Here is a 12,161-nt window from a genome sequence, read left to right on the forward strand (position 1 = left end):
GCTCTTCCGCGCACCTGTCACAACCCGCGCGGGCCCAGGTGAAACTCGGGGTTGACCCAGCGGCCGCGACCCCGGGCCGACTCACCGGCCAGGAGGGACACGCCGTCCACCACACTTCCTCTGGGTTCTGGGTGGCTGGCCCAGACCGAACCCGAGTGGCGCAAGCAACACCCGCTAGTCCTCGCCCCCTGACCTGGCCCTTCCCGGCACCGGTGCCGACCACCCCCACTGGCCTCGTCGGCTCTCTACGCGTCGCTAGCTCCCTTTGGTGGAAATATCGCGAGATTCTCGCGGCGAAAAGGAACACTGCGGTAAACGATTTACTTTTTTACCACAGTGTACAGAAAGGCAAGTGGAAAACGCCTCTTCGAGTGAGATGTTGGCCAATCCAGAGATCCAGTCCACCTAAGGCTCCGCCCACTGCTGAGGACAGACCAATCTCTTTGAGGCTTGTGAGGGACGGTGTGCGTTTGAATGTTGAACGTAAGGAACCTAGTAAAAACATAAAGAGCCTTGGAAGAGGTAAGCGTTGTCAAATTATGCTTTAGGTTGGGGCTTAATCTGACTGTTGGGCCAGAAAGCTTAAAAGGGAGAAGTGCATTATAAATGCAGTTGCGGTGTCTTCGGTCCTGGTAGAGACTACAAGTCCCAACAAGCACCGCTCCCCTAGGCGTCCCGCGAATACTCCAAGTGAATGTGAACCCTGCAGTGTCTGTCCCCGCGCAATGGTTACCCCGGACGGACGCGCGTTTCCAGTTCGCTAAAAAGGAAAATTTTGAAAGGTTTAAACATTTGACAAGTACTAAAATGAAGGGTTTTCACCAATGTTTAACTTAACATTCGTTTTGAAGTAGTGCTGATAATAGTACTGCACCAGCCCTGCGTTGAGCTGTTTTGGAAGAACCTAAGAATTCCAGAATGTTTAGTGTCACAGCCTCAACTGTGAGATTCAACTCTAATTGTATTTTAACACAAGTTTTGTATTATTATTGATAAACATCTGTTTATGTCTCCTCCCAGGTACCCTCTTAGGGACAAACTGTCCTGTATCCCAAGTGTCTAGCGCAGTGCGCTTTCCAACCTAGGTGTTCGGAAAATGTTAAATGAGTGAATATAAATAGGAACTCCCCACCAAAAAAAAAAAAAAAAAAGGAAGTTTTTTAAAAAAAAGGGGGGGAACTGATTTTGATTTTATACCCTTTTCTTGTGATAAAAAAACAAAAAACAGAAAGCAAAACAAGCAACCCCCCAAAAAGTTCACACTATTACTTGGATAGGAGGAGTACTGGTAATTTTATTTCCTTTTGCTTTCCCTAAGTTTTTTGCAGTGTACATATACTTCATTTAGCAATTAAAAAAAAGTTACTTAAAAAATAAGTTTAAGAAAAGAACCTAAAAATTAGTGGATATATGTATATGTATAACAGACATACCTTGCTGTACAGCAGAAACTAATGCAACATTGTAAATCAACTATAATAAAAACTTAAAACAAATAAATTTAAGAGCCATCTCCCTTTTTTTAATTTGAAAGATGTAAGTGAATTCCATTATTTATCCCAGTCTCCTCATAAAAATGAGGGATTTAAAACTTAACTTGTCTTAAAAAAAAAAAAACCTATTTTATTGAGGTCTAACATACTTACAGTTTAGTTTGTGTTTTAATTATTAATTCAGATTTTATTTTAAATGACTTTAAGTTAATTTTATATTTTAGATCTTAAATCAAGATTTTTCTATATTCCACATAAATTCTGTGTATAGCCCAAAGTTTAACATGTTTACTCATTCTATTCTGCCTATCTTTTGGTTTTGAAGGGCATACTGTTTAGCAGAATAAAACAAACTAAGGGACCTAGTAGTTAGAAAATCTGAGATCTACTCCTGATCTGTCATTTGCTGTGTGACCATGGAAGATATCTCCTAAACTTTGTTTTCCTCATCTGTAAAATTAACAAGTTTAACCTGATTATCAACACATTTTGCTTGGCATTTTTATTCCTGATAAACATCTGTTAGTTTTTTGGGTTTTTTTTTTTTTTTGCGGTACGCGGGCCTCTCACTGCCGTGGCCTCTCCCGTTGCAGAGCACAGGCTCCGGACGCGCAGGCCCGGCGGCCACGGCTCACAGGCCCAGCCGCTCTGCGGCACGTGGGATCCTCCCGGACTGGGGCACGAACCCGCACCCCCTGCATTGGCAGGCGGACTCCCAACCACTGCGCCACCAGAGAAGCCCAGTTTTTTTTTTTCTTGAAACAGAAAGTCACAAAAATTATAATCATCCTCATCAGTTCACTCAGTCCCATGTAATTAATTTTTTTTTCATCTTGATCTTTTGTTAGCACTTTTATGAATTCATCAGTTTTCCATTAGAGTTCTGAAAATGCTTATTCATTCAGTTCAGTAGTATAGTCAGTTACCAGAAACCTGTACTTTGTCAGAGTCTTTTCCATGAATTCCTTGAAGATGAAACCCTTTTATGGGAACATTTTTGCAAAAGCATCAGAGTACACCCAGAACTGTCTGTAAATAACAAAAGACTTAAAAATGACCACGGTTAAAGATTAAAGATTTGATGAAAGTTCATAATAATGCAATTGACAAGGAAATTTAGTTATTTCTGAGATATACATTTTAAAGTAACAACTAGAATTATGACTTATACCAGAACATATAAGATTTTTAGAAATTTCATGTAATGTCTGAAACATTTATATTAACATATTTCCATACAAACATCTGTTAGTTTTTATTAAATTCCTTCAACATTGAAATAAACAAGAGTTTGGCTCCTGGCCTAATCAGTCATTTAGACAAGTTGCTTAATCTTTTCGTGCTTTACTTTCCTTATCTGTAAAGTGGGGATAGTAATAGACTTTCTTCATACAATTATCATGAAGATTAAATAAATGAGCACAGTGTTTAGCACATAGTCAGAATTCAATAGATGTTAGCTACTCATTATTATTATTAAATTAAATCTAACCTTTTGACATATTCTTTCTAAAGTTTTCCATATTGTGTCAAACCTCAGTCCAAATCAAATTTTCCAGTGATGTTTGAGACGCCACAAATGTTCTGAGGCCATCCCAGTCTGTATCCAAAACTATGGGACTACAGTACAACAACTAATGAAAAGTGAGGACATTCCTTTTACTCTTATTGAGAAAAAAATGCCCATTCAACAACCTATCTTTGATGTTTAGCAGATGAACTGTTTCAATGAAACAACTAAATCCTTTTACTATATCTATTTATTCCACTACAACTACGGCCTGCTGTCTGATTTTATATAATCCTTGAGCTGAGAATGTTTTTTACATTTTTAAATGGTCGGAAAAAAATCAATAGAAGAAAAATATCTCATGATACATGAAAATTATATGAAATTCCCATGTCCATTAGTAAAATTTATTGGAACACAGCAATGCATAGGCATTTAGATATTGTCTATGGCTGCTTTCACACTACAACTGCAGAGCTGAGTAGTTTCAACAGAGACTATGTATCCTGCAAGGCAAAATATTTACTGTTTGGCCCATTAGAGAAAAAGTTTGCCGACCCCTAATTTATAGGAAGAATCCTCTACTGCTCTATGATCTATGAAATAGCTTTTGCTGTGCAGACTGGTTGTTGTACTGCATGACCACTCAGCTTAATTAGTAAAACATTTCATGTTGATGATTACACAAGCATCTTTAAATACATCTATTGTATCCCTGATTCCCCAATATTTATCATAGCACAGAGTAGATCCTCACTAATAGTTGAACCCTGAATATAGACAGGACCTGACTTACATATATATAAAAAGAGTCCCTGAAGAACTACCTTGGAGAAGTGGCCATAGACAATCCCTTTACTTTCAAACTGCTGCTCTTCATAGATCACCCTGTAATGTCACTCACCTCCCCCTTAACAAGGTTCTATTCAACCTGAAATTCAGTCCTGACTTCTTATGCAACTTGAGCATAACTCTGACCTTGTAGCAAAATTAAGATAAGGAAATGGAAGAGATGGAGGTAAATTATGCCTTTCATCCTCCCTTCCCTGTCCCCGCTGCCCAAAGGCCACAAGCCCACCTCCTAACACAAAAAGTCCAGGGGAATTCTTGAATCTTAACTATTCCCTGAACTGTAATTGAATTTTGTTATTCTGTCCTTTGAATGCTCAAAGGCTATGTGCCTTTGTGGTTTTTCCCTTTAGTTTCTTTCATTCTTTTTTTCCCTGTAGTTTCTTTAGTTTTATTCTTCAGCTTTATTTCTAAGAAATAAAAGAGGAAGGATGGGTCTGAAAAAGGAAGTCTTTTTTTAAATAAAAAAAAAATTTTTTTAATAAAATTTTGCCTTATTGCTAGTAGCAAAATCTCTTAGAAAACCAAAGTACTGTGGTTTTGGGGACTGGCAGGACAAAGAGATATGCTCTCTTCAGTGCTGGTCTTAAAGGGAAAGGGGACTTTTATCAGACTTGAGGGGTGGTTACAGTGTAAGGAAAAGCAAACAGGCTAAACTCTGAGATTTTTTTTTTTTTGGTGGGGGGAGGAGCATATAGGAAGTCAGCTCAGATGAAGAAGTAATCATGTGTCTTTCTCACTAGCTTATTTACTGACATCCCTGTCATTACCCTCCTCCCTGCCATCCTAAACTCATTAATATAAATCCCTTTCCTCCTAGGGCCTGTGCCAAGGGACCCACCAAGAGGGGCTTCCATCCCCACAGCCAACACCCAACAGATGAGGGAGGTCAGAAGAAAAGAGTTCCTAATCCTATAACAAAGGCTGAATCAGGGGGACTATGTTGCTGGAATTTCATGTAAGCATTCTGAACTCATTATCTCACAAAAATAATGAGGATCTCTGAGCATCTAAGATATTGACTACCCCAGAAACCTGCCTGTATTGCCAACAGCAACCTTACTATAGAAAACTCCATCAGGAATATTATAGGTTAAATAGGTATTTGAGCAATGGTATGGGACCCTAGCCATTATTTATAATACTGTTACTATAGAAAAATTAATTCCAATACCTCTAATATTTGAAGATTAAATACTATTGGCCATTAAATACGACTGGCTCACCCTCACTTGCTCAGCTGGAGGGTTTTCCACCCATAAACAATTAAAGGGCAATTATTTATAAAAGCTAGTGTTTATTAAACACCCGATCTGCACTGTAATAAGTATTTTATTTATCTCATTTAAATCTCAACAACACTCTAAGGGTAATATCTCTGTTTTACAAATGAAGAAACCTAAACTCAAAGAAATTAAATAACTTGGCCAAGGTCATATTGCCACCCAAAGATTTGAACTCAGATCTCTTGGGCTGCAAAGGCCCTTTAAGTGTTCTCCAAAGCCCCCTGAATCCCAAAGTGGATTCAGTCAGGGCCTACTATTTACTCCCTAGCTGGCAAGATGAGAAGAGACAGGACTTCTTTAAGTTGAGTCTTCAGTGATCAGCTGGTAAAAAGAACCATCTTCCCAAAACAGTTTTCTCCTCCTTCCACAAGATGGAAGGAAAGCTCACCTCCTTACCTTGACCCACGCCCAGACTATAAACGGCAGCTTTTATTAAATGGTTAAATAAACATCTCCAACCAGAAAACTCCCTGATACACAGACAATTATAGGTATTCACTTGGTTAAAGGCAAATACTTCTTGGAATGTTTTGGAACTACCAATAAGTCACATGCATCAGACTGTGGGTCTTCTAACACCTACTGGAGTTTTCATTAAGGGGGAAGCAGAAGTCAAGAGATGTAATTTTGAAAGGCAAAGGAGAGGCCATGTGGAAGACAGCAGCAGGCAGTTTTGTTTAGCCAGGAACAACTTGAGAGCATTGGGCTTTGGGACAGTAATGAAGTGGAGGGATTATTCTAATCAAAATCCCGCAAGTTATTCTGTGGATATTGACAAATTGACTCTAAATCTTTATGGGAGGCAAAATACCCAGAATAGCCAAAACAACACAAAGAGAAAAACAAATCTGAAGGACTGATGCTATCTGATTTCAAGACTTACTGTACAGCTACAGTAATCAAGACAGTGTGGTTTTGGGGAAAGAATGGACAAATAGATCACTGGAACAGAACAGAGAATGCAGAAATAGACCGTGATCTATAGTCAACTAATCTTTGACAAAGGAGCAAAGGCAATACAATGGAGCAAAGATGGTGCTGGAGGGCTTCCCTGGTGGCGCAGTGGTTGAGAGTCCGCCTGCCGATGTGGGATTCGTGCCCCGGTCCGGGAAGATCCCACATGCCGCGGAGTGGCTGCGCCCGTGAGCCATGGCCACTGAGCCTCTGAGCCTGCGCGTCCGGAGCCTGTTGCTCTGCAACAGGAGAGGCCACAACAGTGAGAGGCCCGCGTACCGCAAAAAAAAAAAAAAAAAAAAAAAGGAAAGTGCTGGAAAAACTGGACAAAATCTAACTCAAAGTGGATCACAGACCCAAAATTAAAACACAAAACTATAAAACTCCTAGCAGATAACATAGGAGAAACCTAGATGACCTTTGGATTGATGACGACTTCTTAGATACAATACCAAAGGCATGATCCATGAAAGAAACGATGGATAAGCTGAATTTCAGTAAAATAAAAAACTTCTGGTCTGTGAAAGACAATGTCAGAAGAATGAGAAGACAAATCACAGACTGGGAAAAAAATATTTGCAAAAGATACTTCTAATAAACAATTGTTATCACAAATACACAAAGAACGCTTAAAACTCAACAATAAGAAAACAAACAGCCTGATTGAAAAATGGGCCAAAGACCTTAAAAGACACCTCACCAAAGAAGATATATAGATGTCAAATAAGCATATGAAAAATGCGCCACATCATATGTCATGTGGGAATGCAGAATAAAACAATAATGAGATACTACAACATATCTATTAGAATGCCCAAATTCTGGAACACTGGCAACACCAAATGCTGTAGAGGATGTGGAGCAACAGGAACTCTCATGCATTGCTGCTGAGAACACAAAATTGGATGGTCACTTTGGAAGATAGTTTGGCAGTTTCTTAAAAAACTAAATGTACTCTTACCATGCGATCCAGCAATCATGCCCCTCAGAATTTACCCAAAGTAGTTAAAAACTATTTCTATACAAAAACCTGCACACAGATGTTTATAACAGCTTTGTTTACACTTGCCAAAACTTAGAAGTAAACACTCTGTCTTTCAGTAGGTTAACAGGTAAATAAACTGTGGTACATCAAGACTATGGAATATCATTCAGTGCTGAAAAGAAATGAGCTGTTAAGCCATGATGAGTCATGGAGGAACCTTAAATGCATATTATTAAATGAAAGAAGTCAACTTGAAAAGGCTACATACCGTATGATTTCCAACTATACGACGTTCTGAAAGAAGCAAGACTATGGAGACAGTAAAGAGATCAGTCATTGCCAGGGGTTGGCAGTAAGGGATGACTAGATGGGACACAGAGGCTCTTTAAAAGTGTGTTGAAAATACTCTGTACTGTCAAAATGGGTACATGTCATTCTACATTTGTCCAAACCATGAATTTTGGTGATTATGCTGTGTCAGTGTAGGTTCATCAGTTGTAGCAAATGTACCACTCTGGTTAGGGATGTTGATAATGAGGAGGCTATGCATGTGTGAGGGCAGGGGTATTTGGGAAATCTCTGCTTCTGCCTCTTAATTTTGTTGCGAACCTAAAACTTCTCTAAAAAAATTGTCTTAAAAAATAAAAAAGAAGGGGGACTATGATTTGGTAAATGATCAGAGCCTACCACTTCCTCCTAGCTGAAACAGTAAGACAAGATAGGGAGGTAAATGAATGAACAGAAATTTGGGGAATGTTTCTCAAACATGGGAAGGAATAATTACAAAAGACATATATTCTGAAAGAAAAGAAAACAGAAGATGTGTGCACGGGGAAAAAGGTTTTTTACCCAATTAGATTATAAAAAAAGCTTATCAGAGCTATGCTTACACTCACTCATGTATGTATTATAGAATAACTGATGAGGCAGGACACAAAATTTTCCAATAAAAGAAACTGCCAGCCTCTTTTCTGCCTAGGACAACATAGCAAGTACCCTTGAAGCAATCTATGTCTAGGTGAGAGTCACTTGAGTGGGTCATTTAATTGTGTAATATAAGCTGAAGCTAATTCTGCATGAAGATGGGGGAGTGAAGTTGAGTCACACCCTCTGTCCACCAATATCTAATTAAGTAACACTCTCTCTATAAATTATACATATATATATTTATATATATATTATATATATAAATAAGTATATATAAATAAAAGTATATATATATTATTATTTATTTATTTTTGGCTGCATTGGGTCTTCATTGCTGCACACGGGCTTTCTCTAGTTGTGGCGAGTGGGGGCTACTCTTCGTTGCAGTGCGTGGGCTTCTCATTGCAGTGGCTTCTCCCGTTGCAGAGCATGGGCTCTAGGAGCACGGGCTTCAGTAGTTGTGGCACGTCAAGTGGGGGCTAGTCTTCGTTGCGGTGCGCGGGCTTTTCATCGTGGTGGCTTCTCTTGTTGCAGAGCACGGGCTTCAGTAGTTGTGGCATGCAGGCTCAGTAGTTGTGGCTGGCAGGCTCTAGAGCACAGGCTGAGCAGTTGTGGCACACAGTCTTAGTTGCTCCAGGGCATGTGGGATCTTCCTGGATCAGGGCTCAAACCCGTGTCCCCTGCATTGGCAGGCGGATTCCTAACCACTGTGCCACCAGGGAAGTCCCAATATAAATTATTACTATTATTTTTTACCAGCAAAATTTTTTTAGTAACAGCTACGTTAGGAAAGGAACAGAGATAAACCAGAAAAAATTACAACCAATATACAAGTGGAAGATTTTGCTGAAGCTTAGTGTGGCTCTACTTGTATTTACCAGAAGCAATCCTTGAAAGTTAAAATCAAATCACTAGAATTCTCACAAATAATCCCAAATTTAGAGAGAAGTGGACTGAGAGTATATCCTTATTTTTTTCCTCTTCTACCTAGGGAAGTAGAAATAGCTGTTATATAGGGATGGATGATAAGAGCAATGAACAGCCAGAACCTGGGCTGCCTCTCACTGGTCAACGCTTTGGCTCCAGGGCCCTACACTGAACTGGGGAGATGGCAGTGGGACTTCCCATGAAAATGGGATTATGAGCCTGGCAAGTATCAGAGAGTACATTAAAAGGAGATAAAATAAATTTACAAAATTCCATCAGAGTACATACTATCAACCTCTAGGCTATACTGCTCATTTTAGGTTCCCTGGCCACAGTGATTGACTCAGGGATGGACCCTTGGGTCAATCAGAACCCTTCTCTGGGATTTCTCTGCTGTAGCTGGCAGGGAACAGTTACATTTTTGAAAGAAAGGACCACCATCTCTGAACACAGAGTGATGTCTGAGTGTTTTAGGAAAGAACAAAGAGAGAAAAGTAATGTTCATTTTTGATTGGGAATAAGAAGATGTCATGACAATCTCTCTTGAACCCTTGGTCCAGTCCTGTGTAGTGCCCATCTTACCCAATTATGTAAGACCAAAATCTTCCCCACCTGCTTCCCTCACCCCTTAAATTAGTTTGAGTTTTAATTCTGTTTCTGTCACTTTGGATCACAAGGCTAATACGTGGTAACTTATAGTCCAACCAGCACTAGAGTTTCAATTTTCCTGAATCTTTGGGAAATATTCGCATGTGAAGTAGCAGAGGGAACAGCATTAGCTATGGGAGAAAGGCAAGAATACCATTCCTGAAAAGTGCTTTTTACATAATTCAACATAACTTGGTTCAATTCCTGCCTGTAGGATTTTAAAAAAAAATGTATAGACACCAGGTAGAAAATTAATGCCACAGAAAACGTATAATAGAGCTCTGAGCAAGTAAAAGAAAACAGAGTTGAAAAATGAATAAATTACTTATTCTGACTTTACCTGCTGATTTTTCCTTTCCATACAACAGAGGAAAGAAAAAGAGAACCTTTTTAAGGGGAAATTCAGTAAGCAGCTTTCTTAAAAACCTCTTTTCTGTAGCTGAAATTGCCAGGAATTCAGATGGCCACAATTTTCCTGTGTTCTAGAAGTACATTGCCATATGCTCAGTGCAGAGGCTTTTGATTATAGTTTCTGAATCAAAAGCATCCACAGAGAGAGTTCCAGGTTGTAAACAGTGCTTCAGTTAAAGCACATCTATCTGAACCAATAATGGATTTTTAGTAAACAGGACTTTTTTCTTTCTGAATCTTAAGAGCCAGAGGTAGATAAAAGAAATGCCCTTTTGCTATACATGAAAAGTTCACTTTAACAGTATTTATTTCTGAAAAAAAAAATCCTCAAGTTTGTGATTTTCAAAAATGAAATTTAAAAATATATACGATGTTATTTTTTACCTGTTTCTAAATTTCTCTCGTTGATAATGACGTATGGTGTCTAACATGGTACATTTGTTTGCTTAATATTCTTCCTAGAAAGTTTTTATCTTGGAAAAGAAGGGAGATAAGATTTTGAAATTTTCTCATAGAAGAGTAGGAATGGAGACAGGCTGCTCATGGACAGCATTAGATGACTGGCGTTTTACTAATGTGTGAAAAATAAGAGACTATAGCAGGACAAGCCATTTTGGGTAGGCAAGACTAAGACTAATTTGTGTTTGAATTTGAAGTAATCATGGGACATACATGGTGGAAGATAGTTGGAGAAATGGGATTGGAGCTCAGGAATGATTACAGAGCTAGTAATATAAAACCAAGAAAGAGGCATTAAAAGTATCAGGAGTTGACCCTCAGGAAGAAAGGTGGTTTCTAAGGAGAGAAGGTGAAGAAAGCAAGGAATGAAGGACCAAAAACGAAAGCTTAGTGACTACCCAATAGTAGTAATCAGGAATCAGCTCCTCTAATGTAGTCAGGCACATGGGAGAGGCATCAAGGAAACATAGCAGGGACTTTAAGAAGCATGTTGCTTGAAAAACACTATGCTTCTCAGATTGTGAAAATAATTAAAGTCTAAGAAGAGAGCATTGGCATTGGATTTAGGATTTTAGATCACTGGTGACCTTCTAAATGCATAAAAAGGACATAAGGAGGCATCAACTGGCAGCAATATCTATAAATTGTCTTTGCCTTTGTACTTATTGTCCTTTTCTCAGGGCAGGAACTGAAAGGAAAACTATGAAGAAAATTACAAGGCTTGGAAGAATTAACCCACCATGAGGGACTCAGTCCTTCAGCCAAGCCTTGAATCTGACTTGGACACAGAGCTCTTGAATAGATGAAGACAGTATATTCTTTTTTTTCCTTGCCTTCCTTCCTTTTTCTTTTTTCTTTCCTTCCTTCTTTCCTTTCCCCCATACTTCTTTTTAAAATCTTTTTGTTTTAATTTTTGTTTTAGTTTTCCCCAATATCTAGAAAGCTCTGACAGGGAAAGATGCTGACTGGAGAATACTTAGACTACAACTGACAAAAGGGCAATGGTTTCCTAGGCTTCAGTTAGAGAACAAGTTCTTTGTAGCACTGGCTCTGGAGCACTGTCCTGAAGGGTCTAATTAGTTTGCTTCTCTGACCTTGATTGCTACCTTTTGAAGAAGCCTTAAAGCCTGTTGAGTCTCCTAAACTTGCCAAGCCCTGCTGCATCAGTCTAGTCAGCAATCTTGCCCTGCCCAGGCCTCTTGCTGTCTGACCACACTGCTTAGCTAACCCCATTTGGGTCACACCCTATTGCTTATGTCTTCTTTGGAAAGGCCCATCTAAGAGCTACCTCCTTACATAAATGTAAAGATATTAAACATTCTTGATGGAGTTAAAAACCAAGGATATAAGGAATCCAGGGTGGAGGGGTTGGAATTGTCAATGGTAAGTGTAGAAATAGAGACCTTTGGTTAGAGAGGATAGAGGTGGGGCAAGAAATGTTCAACTTGATAGTCTTCATCTTTTCTGCAAAAGTGGGATGCTAATCCTTTCCAAAGAGGGAGTATGAATTTTATAATATGTGAATTGTATCTCAATAAAGCTATTTTAAAAATGAGTGCATGGGCTTCCCTGGTGGCGCAGTGCTTGAGAGTCCGCCTGCCGATGCAGGGGACGCGGGTTCGTGCCCCGTTTCGGGAGGATCCCACGTGCCGCGGAGCGGCTGGGCCCGTGAGCCATGGCCGCTGAGCCTGTGCGTCCGGAGCCTGTGCTCC

This window comes from Lipotes vexillifer, unplaced genomic scaffold (genome assembly GCF_000442215.2).
Source record: "Lipotes vexillifer unplaced genomic scaffold, Lipotes_vexillifer_v1.1 scaffold78, whole genome shotgun sequence".
Taxonomy (NCBI): Eukaryota; Metazoa; Chordata; class Mammalia; order Artiodactyla; family Lipotidae; genus Lipotes; species Lipotes vexillifer.